The sequence below is a fragment of the Rana temporaria genome, chromosome 1 (assembly GCF_905171775.1).
Source record: "Rana temporaria chromosome 1, aRanTem1.1, whole genome shotgun sequence".
NCBI classification, from domain to species: domain Eukaryota; kingdom Metazoa; phylum Chordata; class Amphibia; order Anura; family Ranidae; genus Rana; species Rana temporaria.
In genome coordinates this window covers 628211698-628228430 of record NC_053489.1, presented here as the reverse complement: position 1 = coordinate 628228430, position 16733 = coordinate 628211698, and the positions used below count along the sequence as shown (strand labels likewise).

Here is a 16733-nt window from a genome sequence, read left to right as displayed (position 1 = left end):
ATGAAACTTATGGATCACCGCCAGGCCTCCTCCTCTTTGCCCTATTCTGTTTTCCGTTTATAATTCGATAATTTTCTGGCACCAATTCTCCGAGAATGGTGTTGCAGTCGTCTGAGAGCCAGCTTTCTGTAATAAAGAGGCAGTCTAGATCGTTTTGTAGTAAGAAATCGTGGATTTCTGATCGGTGTTTTACTGCCGATCTTGTGTTGATCAAAGCACATGATATGTGCTTGAGATGGGTTAAATGGTTGAAATTTTTGATGGTCGATCGTCGATCGAATCTCAAAAGTTGGTCTATTTTTAAGGCCTTTTTGGTGATGGCTGGTAATACTGTTGCGAATTGTCTCAGACCCCAAATCGTTTCTGCAGAGTATCGCAGTTTAACCATTGTTGCCAGTCACCGGGGGGGGGGGGGGGGGATAAGTTATGATAGAGGGAAGATTCGCTGAATCCTCTCGCTTGGGTCTTGGTCCAGAGGAAGGCAAAAAAACCCTGGCAGTGCTAAGCCAATGTGCTGCCGCAGGGAAAAAAATTCCTTCCTGATCCCTGAAAGGCGATCGGACAAAACCCTGGATCAAGTACTGTTTGGAATGGGGGGGGGAAGGGGGGAAGAAGGGTGTCACTGTAGCTGAGGAGTACCAAGATGGCCGCCGACCGGGCCACAGGCCTCAGGTTTGGGGGCTGTTTGGCTTGGTGGGTATGACCTGGTTGTTAATCCAGGGGAGGATGGGATCCTCCAGGGATAGGGGGATGATCCCTGACAATTCCAGGAGAATTTCCAGGCTGTCAGTGCACCTTTTTGCGGCGCGCCGCTAGGCCGCGGCTGAAGCCGCGGTCTTTCCTAATTGCGGCGGCCGCGAAAAATGCGGAAAGAGCCGCAGATCGCCAGAAAAAAGCGCTGTTGTGTGCGGCGGGTGGCCGGGGTGATTGTGGGTGAACTGATTGTGGTGCATACGGCTCTAAAGAAAGGTAAAAAGCCGTAGTTTGGATCGCTGGAGTGGCTGTCCTGAAAAGGACGGTCACTAGCGATTCCTGGGGGTGGAAAGATGGCCCTGAAAGACAGGGTCTTACCTGAAGAGAGGGGGAAGGAAGGAGCCGGTCCTATGGGCTGCAAGTTGGTTCATGCAGCAAAGATTGAAGGAGCCTGCCTGCCTGTCTGCGGTGACTAGCTAGCTGTCTGTCTGGTCCCTGGAGAGAGCAGACTCGTCGGGAAGCGTCCTACTCCCTCACTGAACTGACACTGACTGAGCTTGTGGCAGAAAAACTAACACCCGGAACACACCATCACCATGTGAAATATGATGGTGGCAGCATCATGTTGTGGGGATGCTTTTGTTGATAGCAAGATGGATGGAGCCAAATTCAGGGCAATCTTAGAAAGAAATGTGTTAAAGTCTGCAAAAGCCTTGAGACTGAGGCGGAGGTTCACCTTCCAGCAGGACAACGACCCTAAACATACAACCAGAGCTACAGGAATAGATTATATCAAAGCATATTCATGTGTTAGAATGGTCCAGTCAAAGTCCAGACCAACTGAGAATCTGTGGCAAGACTTGAAAATTGCTGTTCACAGACGCTTTCTATCCAATCTGACAGAGCTTGAGCTATTTTGCACAGAAGAATGGGCAAAAATGTTACTCTAGATGTGCAAAGCTGGTAGAGACTTGCAGCTGTAATTGCAGTGAAAGGTGGTTCTACAAAGTATTGACTCAGGGGGGCTGAATACAAATGCACACCACACTTTTCACATATTTATTTGTAAAAAATGTTTGAATACCATTTATCATTTTACTTCCACTTTACAATAATGTGCCACTTTGTGTTGGCCTATTACATAAAATCCCAATAAAATACATTTACATTGGTTGTAACATGACAAAATCTGGAAAATTTCAGAATGCTGACTGTGTTGATGAGGGATTAGAGCGATTTTTCTTTCATTCAACCCAATATTACAAGTAAGAAAATTATATAATCTATGACTTGCTTAAAGGATAAGTTCACCTTTCAGAACATGTTACACTCATATTCAGGGTGTAACATGTTATGAATGCGCGAGCCCCGTACCCCCCAATCCCCACTGTGACAGCAGACTGGGGCTCCTCTCCCAGTGTCTGCTGTCACAATTAAAAAAAAGACGCGGCTGCGTTACTCATTCACAGTCCTCTGTGAATGGAAAACTACAAGGTCTGGCAGCCTTTGTGGCTGTCAGGTTGTAATTTTCAATTAACTACCACGGCGCTGTGAGCAACTCCTGCAACAGAAAATAATAATTGCACATATTTTTACCTGCAAAAACATTTGCAATTTTTATTTTTTTAAAGTGAACTTATCCTTTAAAGTGATTGTAAACCCTCTGGCGAAAGTTACACCTACAGGTAAGCCTAGATTAAGGTCTTGGAGATACTTGCAATTTCCCCCAGCGATGACTTCAACGGTGGATGCGCCGTCTTGAAAGGGCATACTGTGCCCTTTCAAGCTGGGGTCATGCCGTGAAAAGCGGCTCCCGTCACGCGACTCCGGGCCAGTCAGAGAGCCAGAGTTTGCGGCCCCCGGATGAAGATGGTTGTTCGCTGCCTGCGTGAAGGAAGGCGACATCGCGGGATTCTACTGCAGGTAAGTGTCGCATAATGGGCTACTATGCGATGCATAGTAGCCCATTATGCTTTACTTTTGCAGGGAAAGATAGAGGAAGTAAAACCCATCAGGTCTGAAAAGAGTGTTAGATGTTGCCTTATGCTGCGTACACACGATCAGGCTTTCTATATTTAAACTCCAATGGAATTCATCTGAATTTCCGATGGAATTTCTCTGATGGGGCATACACACAATTTCGGAATTAACTATGGGAAAAGTCAGTCAGACTTTTTCGATCGGAAATTCCGATCATGTGTACGGGGCTTAAGGCAGCCCATACATTAGCAATTTTTTTTGTTGAAACAGCAAAATAATTACCCAATGCTGTCATCCACACATTCGCGCCAGCTGCGCTGATCATGCAGTGATTTTCCAGACAAATTTCAATCCATGTATGTCCAGCTTTATAAAGGAAATAGCAAAATGGGGGGGGTTTGGTCGCATAATTTAGATAAATTGAGGTGTGTGATTGGGAGAAAGAATAAGGAATGAGAGAGGTAGAGGAGAAAGTGGTTGGGGAAAAGAGAAATAAAGAAGTGGGGGGGGGGGGGGGGTGCATAAGAGCCCAAGGGCCATCCACCATTCAGATTGTCAGTAAGAAATTACTGCATCACTGCACAGAGTGTTGCATACATGGAATGGAAGTCTGCCATAGTTGTGTTGTGTTTGTCTACTAGAATGGCAGTTATTTCCATGATCATTAATGTGATTTTTAACTTTGACAAAGTTTAAGGAGGAGTCTTCCAAACTCTATTAATGGTTAGTGTGATGGCCATAACGATTTGAGTAATTATAGCTCTATCTGCTTGGATGATACCCAGAAAGGGTGTCTAAGCCCATACATACATGGACATCTCTCTTCTGGTCATCATCAGCCTACAGAACAGATATTTCACTGGTAGTCAGATTTCAACCCTCAACTGCAATGCTGTAAAGACTAGGGATGAGTCGAACACCCCCCGTTCGGTTCGAACCTTCGAACGGACCGAACGTTTGCGCAAACATTTAGAACCCCATTGACATCAATGGGACTCGAACGTTCGAATTCAAAAGTGCTCATTTTAAAGCCTAATATGCAAGTTATTGTCGGAAAACGGGTTTAAGAACCCGGGTCTTGCCCCAGGGAACATGTATCAATGGAAAAAAAAAAGTTTTAAAAAACTGTAGTTTTTTCTGGAGCAGTGATTTTACTGATGCTTTAAGTGAAAAAAAAAATGAAAAATTCAGTGCAGTACACACCAAGTAGCTTTAGGTGCAAACTGCAGAGGACACGGGCAGTACACACCAAATAGCTTTAGGTGCAAACTGCAAAGGACACGGGCAGTACACACTACGTAGCTTTAGGTGCAAACTGCAGAGGACACAGGCAGCACACACCAAGTAGCTTTAGGTGAAAACTGCAGAGGACACAGGCAGTACACACCAAATAGCTTTAGGTGCAAACTGCAAAGGACACGGGCAGTACACACTACGTAGCTTTAGGTGCAAACTGCAGAGGACACGGGCAGTACACACCAAGTAGCTTTAGGTGCAAACTGCAGAGGACACAGGCAGTACACACTATGTAGCTTTAGGTGCAAACTGCAGAGGACACGGCCAGTACACACCAAGTAGCTTTAGGTGCAAACTGCAGAGGACACGGGCAGCACACACCAAGTAGCTTTAGGTGCAAACTGCAGAGGACAAAAGCAGTACACACTACGTAGCTTTAGGTGCAATCTGCAAAGGACACGGGCAGTACACACCAAGCAGCTTTAGGTGCAAACTGCAGAGGACAAAGGCAGTACACACTACGTAGCTTTAGGTGCAATCGGCAGAGGACACGGGCAGTACACACCAAGTAGCTTTAGGTGCAAACTGTAGAGGACACGGGCAGTACACACCACGTAGCTTTAGGTGCAAACTGCAGAGGACACAGGCAGTACACACTATGTAGCTTTAGGTGCAAACTGCAGAGGACACGGGCAGTACACACCAAGTAGCTTTAGGTGCAAACTGCAGAGGACAAAGGCAGTACACACTATGTAGCTTTAGGTGCAAACTGCAGAGAACACAGGCAGTACACACTACGTAGATTTAGGTGCAAACTGCAGAGGACACGGGCAGTACACACCAAGTAGCTTTAGGTGCAAACTGCAGAGGACAAAGGCAGTACACACTACATAGCTTTAGGTGAAATCTGCAGAGGACACGGGCAGTACACACCAAGCAGCTTTAGGTGCAAACTGCAGAGGACACGGGCAGTACACACCAAGAAGCTTTAGATGCAAACTGCAGAGGACACGGGCAGTACACACCAAGTAGCTTTAGGTGCAAACTGCAGAGGACACGGGCAGTACACACCAAGTAGCTTTAGGTGCAAACTGCAGAGGACACAGGCAGTACACACTACGTAGCTTTAGGTGAAATCTGCAGAGGACACGGGCAGTACACACCAAGCAGCTTTAGGTGCAAACTGCAGAGGACAAAGGCAGTACACACTACATAGCTTTAGGTGAAATCTGCAGAGGACACGGGCAGTACACACCAAGCAGCTTTAGGTGCAAACTGCAGAGGACACGGGCAGTACACACCAAGAAGCTTTAGATGCAAACTGCAGAGGACACGGGCAGTACACACCAAGAAGCTTTAGATGCAAACTGCAGAGGACACGGGCAGTACACACCAAGTAGCTTTAGGTGCAAACTGCAGAGGACACGGGCAGTACACACCAAGTAGCTTTAGGTGCAATCTGCAAATGACACGGGCAGTACACACCAAGTAGCTTTAGGTGCAAACTGTAGAGGACACGGGCAGTACACACCATGTATCTTTAGGTGAAAACTGCAGAGGACACAGGCAGTACACACTATGTAGCTAATTTTACGTCGTTTGCGTAAGTCGTCCGTGAATAGGGTTTTACGTCCACGTCAAAATCAATAGGACCGTGCTGCGTACTTTGCCGCAATGCACACTGGGATATGTAGGCGGACGGCGCATGCGCCGTTCGTAAAATACGTCAATCACGTCAGGTCAACCTCCATTAACATAAAACACGCCCCCTCAGCTAAATTTGAATTAGGCGCCATTACGCCCACCCGATTTACGCTACGCCGCCGTAACTTAGCAGGCAAGTACTTTGTGAAAGAAATGTTGGGGGATGGGAATTAGTTTAAGAAAAAAACGAAGAATTTAGTTAAGAGGGTTACTATTAGTAGCAGTGATTGACCATGAGACTTAATTAGAAATATATCAAAAGTATGAAATTTATTTAACACAGTTCATACGGCTATAAAAGATTTTTTATTTTTTAATAGTATTATTATCAGATATAAGATCTAATAGGTATTTAAAGTTCCTGAACACATGTAACGAGACTGACAAGACTAACAGTCGGGCGTCGTTAATTGTAGTCATTGTTAGTCTTGTCAGTCTCGTTACATGTGTTCAGGAACTTTAAATACCTATTAGATCTTATATCTGATAATAATACTATTAAAAAATAAAAAATCTTTTATAGCCGTATGAACTGTGTTAAATAAATTTCATACTTTTGATATATTTCTAATTAAGTCTCATGGTCAATCACTGCTACTAATAGTAACCCTCTTAACTAAATTCTTCGGTTTTTTCTTAAACTAATTCCCATCCCCCAACTCATCTTTTTCATTTATTTATCTTATGCTTTAAAAGGTTACGGTAACAGCATCGATATTCATCGGATGACCCCACTTAAGTACCCTCTATCTGAGATACTTAGCAAACTAGTGACTTTACTTGCGCTTTCCCATCCCCCTTTTTCCTTAAAAACATTATTTTTGAAGTACTTTGTGAATCATGTACTTGCCTCGCTAACTTACGGCGCGTAGTGTAAACACGATACGCTACGCCGCCGCAAAGTTAGGACGCCCTTTCTGAATCTACCCCTTGGTGTGTTACAGTAGAATCGTTTGCTGTTGTGTCTGGTAATGGAATCCAAGGTGCAAACTGCAGAGGACAAAGGCAGTACACACACCACGTAGCTTTAGGTGCACACTGCAGAAGACACAGGCAGTACACACCACGTAGCTTTAGGTGCAAACTGCAGAGGACATGGGCAGTACACACCACGTAGCTTTAGGTGCAAACTGCAGAGGACACGGGCAGTACACACCAAGTAGCTTTAGGTGCAAACTGCAGAGGACAAGGGTAGTACACACCAAGTAGCTTTAGGTGCAAACAGCAGAGGACAAAGGCAGTACACACTACGTAGCTTTAGGTGCAATCTGCAGAGGACACGGGCAGTACACCCCAGCTAGCTTTAGGTGCAAACTGCAGAGGACACGGGCAGTACACACCAAGTAGCTTTAGGTGCAAACTGCAGAGGACAAAGGCAGTACACACTACGTAGCTTTAGGTGCAATCTGCAGAGTACACAGGCAGTACACACCACGTAGCTTTAGGTGCAAACTGCAGAGGACACGGGCAGTACACACCAAGTAGCTTTAGATGCAAACTGCAGAGGACAAAGGCAGTACACACCACGTAGCTTTAGGTGCAAACTGCAGAGGACACGGGCAGTACACACTACGTAGCTTTAGGTGCAAACTGCAGAGGACAAAGGCAGTACACACACCATGTAGCTTTAGGTGCACACTGCAAAGGACACAGGCAATACACCACGTGAGAATACTGCAGCTAGCACAATCACCTGCCTGCCAGTAAATTGGGAAGAGCTGATCTAGCTAAACTATGCAGTTTATAAATATATATACAACACCTGGGATGCATATATATCCTCTACACACTGACTAGCCTGCCTGCTCTATCTACCCAGAAAAAATGGCACTCTCTCTGTCTCTCTCTGTCTTATCTCTATTAACCACTGCAACAAACTACACAAGGCCGACCTGCAGGCGGCCTTTTATAGTGTGGGGCGTGTACTAAACCCCCTGAGCCATAATTGGCCAAAGCCACCCGTAACGTTCGTAATTCGACGAAAGGTCGAACATACGATGTTTGAGTCGAACATGGGTTCGACTCGAACACGAAGCTCATCCCTAGTAAAGACCACAGTAGAGCAACAACACTAGCTGAAATGAAAAAATTATATGACACCTGAAGACATAAACTTGCCATTCGTCAATAAAAGAAAAAGTAGAAAAAAAAGCATCAGGAGATGGCAGTAACACCTCCTGATGCTTTTTTTCCTACTTTTTCTTTTATTGCCAAATGCCAATTTTACCTTGGTAGACTGTTTCAAAAGTGCAAGTCAAGTGCTTGGTTTGCAGTTGCAGCCACATTGATCTTGAGCGAGTTTTACAGGCGTTTCCACCTGTCAATCGCTGCAGCAGCTGAGCAGCAAAGCATCACAACCACAGCATGTGTACAGCCCTGTAATGTTAGAATTCAAGTGGGCGGCCAGGACAGGAGGGGTGTGGTAAAACCACAGCTCAGTCATGTGTTTTTACCTCCCTCCCAGCCACCAGTGTGAAAGAGCCCTAAGAATTGTCAGAGGATTCCATTACCAGACACAACAGCAAACGATTCTACTGTAACACACCAAGGGGTAGATTCTGAAAGGGCGTCCTAATTTTGCGGCGGCGTAGCGTATCGTGTTTACACTACGCACCGTAAGTTAGCGAGGCAAGTACATGATTCACAAAGTACTTGCCTGCTAAGTTACGGCGGCGTAGCGTAAATCGGGTGGGCGTAATGGCGCCTAATTCAAATTTAGCTGAGGGGGCGTGTTTTATGTTAATGGAGGTTGACCTGACGTGATTGACGTATTTTACGAACGGCGCATGCGCCGTCCGCCTACATATCCCAGTGTGCATTGCGGCAAAGTACGCAGCACGGTCCTATTGATTTTGACGTGGACGTAAAACCCTATTCACGGACGACTTACGCAAACGACCTAAAATTTTTAAATTTTGACGCGGGAACGGCGGCCATACTTAACATTACTATTCCAGCTATTTGATGGAATAACTTTAGGCCTGATAATGTGTTACGTAAACGGCGTATCTGTACTGCGTCGGCCGGGCGTACGTTCGTGAATAGGCATATCTAGTGATTTACATATTCTACGCCGACCGCAATGGAAGCGCCACCTAGCAGTCAGCCTAAAAATTACACCCTAAGATAGGACGGCGCAAGCTGTCGTATCTTAGATAGGTTTAAGTGTATCTCTGTTTGAGAATACACTTAAACTTAGGTCGGCGCAGATTCCGAGTTAGGTCGGCGTATCTACTGATACGCTGGCCTAACTCTTAGGCCCCGTACACACGACCAAACATGTATGCTGAAACTGGTCCGCGGGCCAGTTTTAGCATACATGTTCGGTCGTGTGTGGGCGCGAGCGGGCCGAATTCCAGCAAACATTTGCCCGCCGGGCCTTTTCCCAGCAGACAAATATTCCTGGACGTGTTTTAAAACCGTCCGCTGGAATCCTGCCCGCTCGGACATGTACGGTCGTCAGTACAGACCTACCGTACATGTTCAGGCGCCCGCCGTCCCTCGCATGCGTCGAATGACTTCGACGCATGCGTGGAAGCCTTTAAATGGCAGGCCCGCCCACGTCTCCGCGTCATCGCCGCGTCATCGTCGCGGCGACGACGCGGACACGCCCCACGTATTGTTTACGCGCGGACTTCTGTACGATGGTGTGTACAACCATCGTACAGAAGCCCTCTGGCAGACATGTACGGTGAAAACGGTCCGACGGACCGCTTTCACCGTACATGTTTGTTCGTGTGTACCCGGCCTTACTGAATCTAGCCCCAAGATAGCAAATAGTGTGCTTCCTTGTATACTACAAGCATGCCAAACCAGAAATTATGTTTTCTGTACTCTTCTGCTAAATCATTTGTGACTGAGCAAGCATCTGCCATCTCGGCAATGAATTCTGCCCATATGCTGCACCCATTGCGCCTGGGTGCCAATCAAACCTCCATATTTCAGTAGATCCCAGCTGCATCCTTGCAGACAAATAACAGGGAAAGTTCCCATATGTGTACATCAATTCATTCCTTCGATGTAAGAAAACATATCAGCGCTGCATCAAGGCCTGCAATAGGAGTTTACCATGCCCTATCGACAAAGCTTACCGCAACAGCCCAACGGGTGCTCACCGTGTTTAAGTTTAGAAAAAGTCTTATAATGGGGGCTATTCTTGGCTTTACAGCACACTTAAAAAAAAAAAAAAGCACAGACCATATAAGCCGTTATGACAGCTCATCACTGAAAAATGTCCCAATAAAAATGATTTAACTATACACTAAACTGTCAGAAAACCCACAAATAAATGTTCAAAAACATAAATTTATAACACACTGTATAATTGTGTAATAAAATAATGCTTTTTGGCATTTATTCATAGGCTCTTTGACAGCGACAGCCTTGTGTGCGGTCTCATCTTCTATGTGGGATCCTAAGCTGTACATGACTTGTATGTGGTCCCAGGTTGTGCGCACCCTGTATGTGGTCTCATCTTGTATGTGGGATCCTAAGCAGTACATGCCCTGTGTGTGGTCTCAGGCTATATGTACCCTCAGTGTGGTCTCAGGCTGTACACGCCCTGTGTGTGGTCTCAGGTTGTACACGCCCTGTCTGTGGACTCAGGTTGTACATGCCCTGTGTGTGGTCTCAGGTTGTACACGCCCTGTGTGTGGTCTCAGGTTGTACACGCCCTGTGTGTGGTCTCAGGTTGTACATGCCCTGTGTGTGGTCTCAGGTTGTACACGCCCTGTGTGTGGTCTCAGGTTGTACATGCCCTGTGTGTGGTCTCAGGTTGTACACGCCCTGTGTGTGGTCTCAGGTTGTACACGCCCTGTGTGTGGTCTCAGGTTGTACACGCCCTGTGTGCGGTCTGAGGTTGAACACGCCCTGTGTGTGGTCTCAGGTTGTACACGCCCTGTGTGTGGTCTCAGGTTGTACACGCCCTGTGTGTGGTCTCAGGTTGTACACGCCCTGTGTGTGGTCTCAGGTTGTACACGCCATGTGTGTGGTCTCAGGCTGTACACACCCTGTGTGTGGTTTCAGGTTGTACATGCCCTGTGTGTGATCTCATGATATACTTGCTCTGTTTATGGTCCCAGTCTCTACATACCTTTGTGTGGTTTCAGGCTTTCTATGTGTCATGAGTGTGGTCTCATGCTATACATACCCTATGTATGATCTCAGGCTGTACATGCCCTAAGTGTGGTCTCATGCTATTTATACACCCTATGTATGATCTCAGGCTGTACACGCTCTGTGTGTGGTCTCATGCTATACATACCCTATGTATGATCTCAGGCTGTACACGCTCTGTGTGTGGTCTCATGCTATATATACCCTATGTATGATCTCAGGCTGTACACGCTCTGTGTGTGGTCTCATGCTATACATACCCTATGTATGATCTAAGGCTGTACACGCTCTGTGTGTGGTCTCACGATATATATATACCCTATGTTATGATCTCAGGCTGTACACGCTATGTGTGTGGTCTCATGCTATACATACCCTATGTATGATCTTAGGCTGTACACGCTATGTGTGTGGTCTCATGATATACATACCCTATGTATGATCTCAGGCTGTACGTGCTCTGTGTGTGGTCTCATGCTATACATACCCTATGTATGATCTTAGGCTGTACACGCTATGTGTGTGGTCTCATGATATACATACCCTATGTATGATCTCAGGCTGTACATGCTGTGTGTGTGGTCTCATGATATACATACCCTATGGTCTAAGGCTGTACATGCTATGTGTGATCCCATTGCTATACTTGCTCTGTGTATGATCCCAGGTTTTACACAGCTTTTGAGTGGTCTCAAGCTGTACCTGCCTTGTGTGTGTTCCCAGTGGCCATTCAAATAACTTTAAATTGTTTTCCTGCCAATTCAGAAATAATGCTTTCTGAAGCCTTGCCCTAAATGATTTTCCCTTGTCTCATGTAAACTACTGAGCACATTGCAATGGATTGCCAACCATGACTCTGCATTTCCACCATTCCCAGTTGCCACCTTACAAACAGCAGAGTCCTTTCCTATATCTGTACAAGAATGCATTACACACAGCTCCCAACTGTTCCTGATTTCGAGGGACTGTCCCTGATTTGGAGCAATGTCCCTCTGTCCCTCATTCTCCTCATTTTGGTCTGATCTCTATAGATGTGTATAAAATGCACTTTTTATTTATCAAAAAGTGTTTTCCAGTGCTAAACCTGTCATCTGATATCTAAATTGCTGCATTTGTAAATTCCAAAAGCCAATGAAAAGGAATAGTAGTGGTAAAAAAAGCACTTATGAGTTTAACAAATCTTGTTTTTTGTACAATTCTCATTTTAAAGGGGCGTGGCAAGGGGCGTGTCCTATGCCTGTATACTTTTGCTGATAGGTGTCCCTCATTCCCATTTTTAAAAAGTTGGGAGGTATGATTACATGTAGAAGAACATCAGTACTAGGGGGCTGAAATAATCACGTCTATCCTGTTCAGAGCCGGCAGACACCGTGCCACTGCCCCACCTCCTGTCTGATCTTTGGACAGCTAGTAGGAGGAGACCACCCCGATACTACTCCATTCTACACGCCAGTCTAAATACCTGCAACTTCAACTTGTAAAGAAGGCATTCAATCCAGAGAAGCTGCACCCATTTATTATTTATTGGGTCACACACGGGTTAAACATTCTTACAAAATGAGCAGAGGAGAAAGCATTGAAGGGGGAATCCTGGAACAGGGATCATCACTGTTTGCAGTTCTGCCCAACACTAGCCATATATTGGCACAAGCTTATGTGCCAGCTCCACTGCCAATGTTATAAGTGTTTTTATCTAGTGTGCATAGTCAAATAAATCATAAACGACTCCATTATGTAGATGCGCCTGTAGGTTTTCCAATTTTTGTGTGCATGTGGCTACCTTGAGAAAACTGTACTGCTTGTTGCCCCGATTTTGAACTTTTAGGTCTCTTGCACATGGGCAAAAAAAAAAAACATTGCATTTGTAGCCGTGTAGCATTTTTTTCCCTTTTTTTTTTATAGTATCAGATGGGAAGTGGGAGTGATTACCAGCCAAAACAAGGTACCCACCCCCCTTTTAAAAATCAGCCAATTGGGTGACAGGTAACAGACCCGAGCACCTGATTGGCTAAGAGGCGGTTCAGTGTTAGGAAAGCGAATATTCATTCGCTTTCCTAACACAATGCTGAGTAAACTGCGAGCGCCCAGCATGGCGCCCGCTGTTCACCTTTTTGGATGCCTATTAGAACCTATGGCTCTAATCAGGTGCTTCCAAAATATACCCTGCCACTGTAATTCAAGCTCCCGGCACCCAAAAAGAGGCCGGACACCTGAATAGGGGGTGGAAGTGGTGACCATAGATCGATTCATGCAATGCATGAATCTATCTATGGTGATAGACAGGAGGCAGGAGAGAGGGGGCGGCGCTCATGCGCCCCTTATAGACAGGATTCTACCCACATAGGGGCCGATCCACATACATCCGTGCTGGGCGCAGCGTATGCAAGATACAATACGCCGCTGTAACTTACTTTGAGTTGGTTTGAATCCTCAACGAATTCGCGCCGTAAGTTACGGTGGCGTAGTGTATCTCTCGCGGCGTAAGGGCGCGGAATTCAAATGCGGCGGGTAGGGCGCGTGTTTCATTTAAATGAAGCGCGTCCCCGCGCCGAACGAACTGCGCATGCGCCATCCGTAAAAACTCCCAGGGTGCATTGCTCCAAATGACTTCGCAAGGACGTCATTGTTTTCGACGTCAACGTAAATGGCGTCCAGCCCCATTCACGGATGACTTACGCAAACGACGTAAAATGTTCAAAATTATACGCGGGAACGACGGCCATACTTAACATTGAGTACGCCACCATATAGCAGCTTTAACTATACGCCGGAAAAAGCCGAACGGAAACGACGCAAAAAAATGCGACGCCCGCGCGTACGTTCGTGGATAGTCGGAAATAGCTAATTTGCATACTCGACGTGGAATACGACGGAAACGCCACCTAGCGGCCGGCGAAAAATTGCATCTTAGATCCGACGGCGTACGCCTGTCGGATCTAACCCAGATGCCGTCGTATCTTGTTTTGTGGATACCAAAAAAAAGATACAACGCGCAAAATTTGAAATTACGTGGCGTATCAAGAGCTACGCCGGCGTAATTTCTTTGAGGATCTGCCCCATAGACCAAAGTGCTATTGTGCATGAGGCTTCTGTTTTGATCCAGATGATATGCTTTTCCTGTGTTTTTTTTTTTTTTGGTTTGTGTTTTTCACACATTTTTTGCCAATTAGCGCTATGATTGTGTTTTAGTATTATTTTTATGTAAATCTTCCAGCACAGGCAGCCACACTAGAAGGCTGATTTTAACTTTAAGCTGGCATGTGAAAATACATTTTAATAGATCTGCTTTGGCAGATCTGAAGAATTTTTTTAAAGCCCAACTCCGGGTGAAAAAAAAAAAAGATTTCTTGCAGTGGCGTTGTGCCTGTACTGCGAGGATCAACTGATCGTTTTTGAAGGAAAAAAAGATTTACGGATTCTCTGCTCCTTTCTGCAGCTAGAGCAGTCCCCACAGCATCTGCACCCCCACGCTCCACCATTTTACAGTCCTGACATAATCAAGACCAGAGCAGGATCCACAGCCCTGCACTGGACGTGAGGATGCCAAGGGACAGTCCACCGCCAGATTGCGGGGGTGTCCCGCCTTCCAGGGAAGCTGAGGATCAGGTAAGTATAACTGTTTCTCCTCCCCTAGACAAAACAATCAATTAACCCTTGCAGTGCGGGCACAGTCCCACTGCAAAGGATCATTTCCAATTTGCCCGGAGATGGGCGTGAAGGAATGTAAAGAAAATAAAGGGGGCTAGATTCAGAGAGAATTTACGCTGGTGTATCTATTGATATGCTGCGTAAATTCAAATCTGCGCCGGCGTATCTTCTTTCTGTATTCAGAAAGCAAGATACGCCGAAATTTGCCTACGATTTTACGCAAGGAATATGCTAATTAGGTAGATACGCCGATTCACAAACGTACGTACGCCCGGCGCTATTTTTTTTACGTCGTTTACGTTAGGCTTTTTCGGGGTAAGGTTGCTCCTGCTATTATGAGGCGTACGCAATGTTAAGTATGGACGTCGTTCCCGCATCGAATTTTTAAATTTTTACGTCGTTTGCGTAAGTCGTTCGCGAATAGGGCTGTATGTAAGTTACGTTCACGTCTAAAGCATTTGCGGCGGAATTTCGAGCATGTGCACTGGGATTCTTTCACGAACGGCGTCATGTTTTATTTACATAAAACATGCCCACCTCTTGCAAATTTGAATTCGGCGCGCTTACGCCGGCTGATTTACGCTACGTTGCCGCAACTTACGGAGCAAGTGCTTTGTGAATACTGCACTTGCTCGTCTAAGTTGCGGCGGCGTAGCGTAAATAACATATGCTACGGCCGCACAAACTTACGGCGGGCTACGTGAATCTAGCCCAGGGTGTTAATATATCTGCCCGGAGTTGTCCTTTAAGAGGACACGCTTCTAATGACTGTGCGGCGGCTGTCAACAAAGGTTTTTGTTACTGTAGAGCAGGATATATCTATTCATGGATTCCAGATGTATAAGCTTTCCACGGAGCCGCTTCTCTCACATTCTCTTCATTTGTGATGCGTTTTTATAATCTCCATTTAGAAAAATAATCCTATGAAATCGAAACCACTTGCTGAGTAATCACATGAAAAACATATTGAAGTGTTTAGAGAACAAGCACCGGTTTGAGCAAACAAGGTTTCCTGTGATTGATATCCAAAGACCGCAGCGGCCGTGCGGCATGCTGGGGATGTTATGGAAACAGTAAAAAATATAACAGCATTCCAACATGATGGACCCGGTGTCAGAAAATGTCTCATAGACGGCCTGTAATGACCGCATCAGCCGGTGTGTTTATCTCCTTCATCTCTCCAGTCTATCAAAGCATGCTGATACAGGATTAGCACTCTTTCCTTGGAGTTGCTGGGGTCCCGGGCTCAGTTCCCAAAAGGGACGCCATTTGTATACGTTCTGTGTCTCCTAAAGTGTTCATGTGTATTTAATACTGTATAGATTACAGCAGGGGTGCGAAACCTGTGGCCCTAGGAGCCCTCTAATGTGGCCTTCGACCTCAAACCAGGGAAGAACATGCACATGCTCTGGGATGGTGGGTCCGCAAGCCCAGATTGAGATCAATGAGTTGCCAACCTGCCATCCCACAGCATCAGAGTGCACGGAGCCAGAGCTGGCAGCGGAGGAAGCAGGAGCCGATGCTTCCTCTGTAGCGCCACCTCCGAGCTGGCAGCGGAGGAAGCAGGAGCCGATGCTTCCTCTGTAGCGCCACCTCCTGTCCCAGGTGGAGTGATACTAAAGGCCTGGCACGTTTCTAGCAGCCTGGAAAGCGATGCCAACAGAAACTGGAAGAGGAAAAGGACAGTATATTAAACATCACATACACTGCACTTTTGCAATGGGCATATTAGCACTTAAAAAAGGAGTTATTAGGCTGCTTTCACCCTGATCCGCAAGTGCAGTGCACCTGCAGCTTTCCTGTGGGTTAGATGCACTGAGCCATAGACTTAAAGGCAGGGCTCAAGTCCTGCGGGAACGCGTGGGAACGGAGTTCCTGCACTTTTTTCACAGCAGGAACTCAGTTCCCTTTGCAGGACTAGAGCAGCCGAGCCGCCCGAGCCAGCTTGAGTCACTGTCAGGGGCAGGCGAACCTTAGTAGTCCTTTATGTTACTGGCCGCTTCCTGTATATGGATTCATCGGGTAGTGTGCGGGTATTCCGTCACTTCCTCGATGCCGCAATGTCTCCTGGGAGCTTTTGTCATTTTTCCCAGGAGACATTGCGGAGGTCTGCCGCGAGTTATCACAGGATTTAGAAAGAACTTGCTTCTTTCTAAATCCTGCGATAACTCGCGTCAGACCTCCGCAATGTCTCCTTGTAACAATGACAAAAGCTCTAGTGTCCAGTCCTCTCGGGCCTACCTCATGGACTGTTTTTACATCAGATGCGAGTCAGCTTGGTTGGGGAGCACACGTCCAAAACAAATTGGTACAAGGGATGTGGCGATTCAATGCAGAAGGGATAATATCCAATGTCC

General features: G+C 46.2%; 1 protein-coding gene across 7 annotated transcripts in view; it reads right to left on the bottom strand.

Moving 5' to 3' along the window:
• ABLIM2 (actin binding LIM protein family member 2) overlaps nt 1-16733 on the bottom strand; it is a 278087-nt gene that overhangs the window by 16478 nt on the left and 244876 nt on the right. The gene's annotated exons all lie outside the window — the stretch shown is intronic.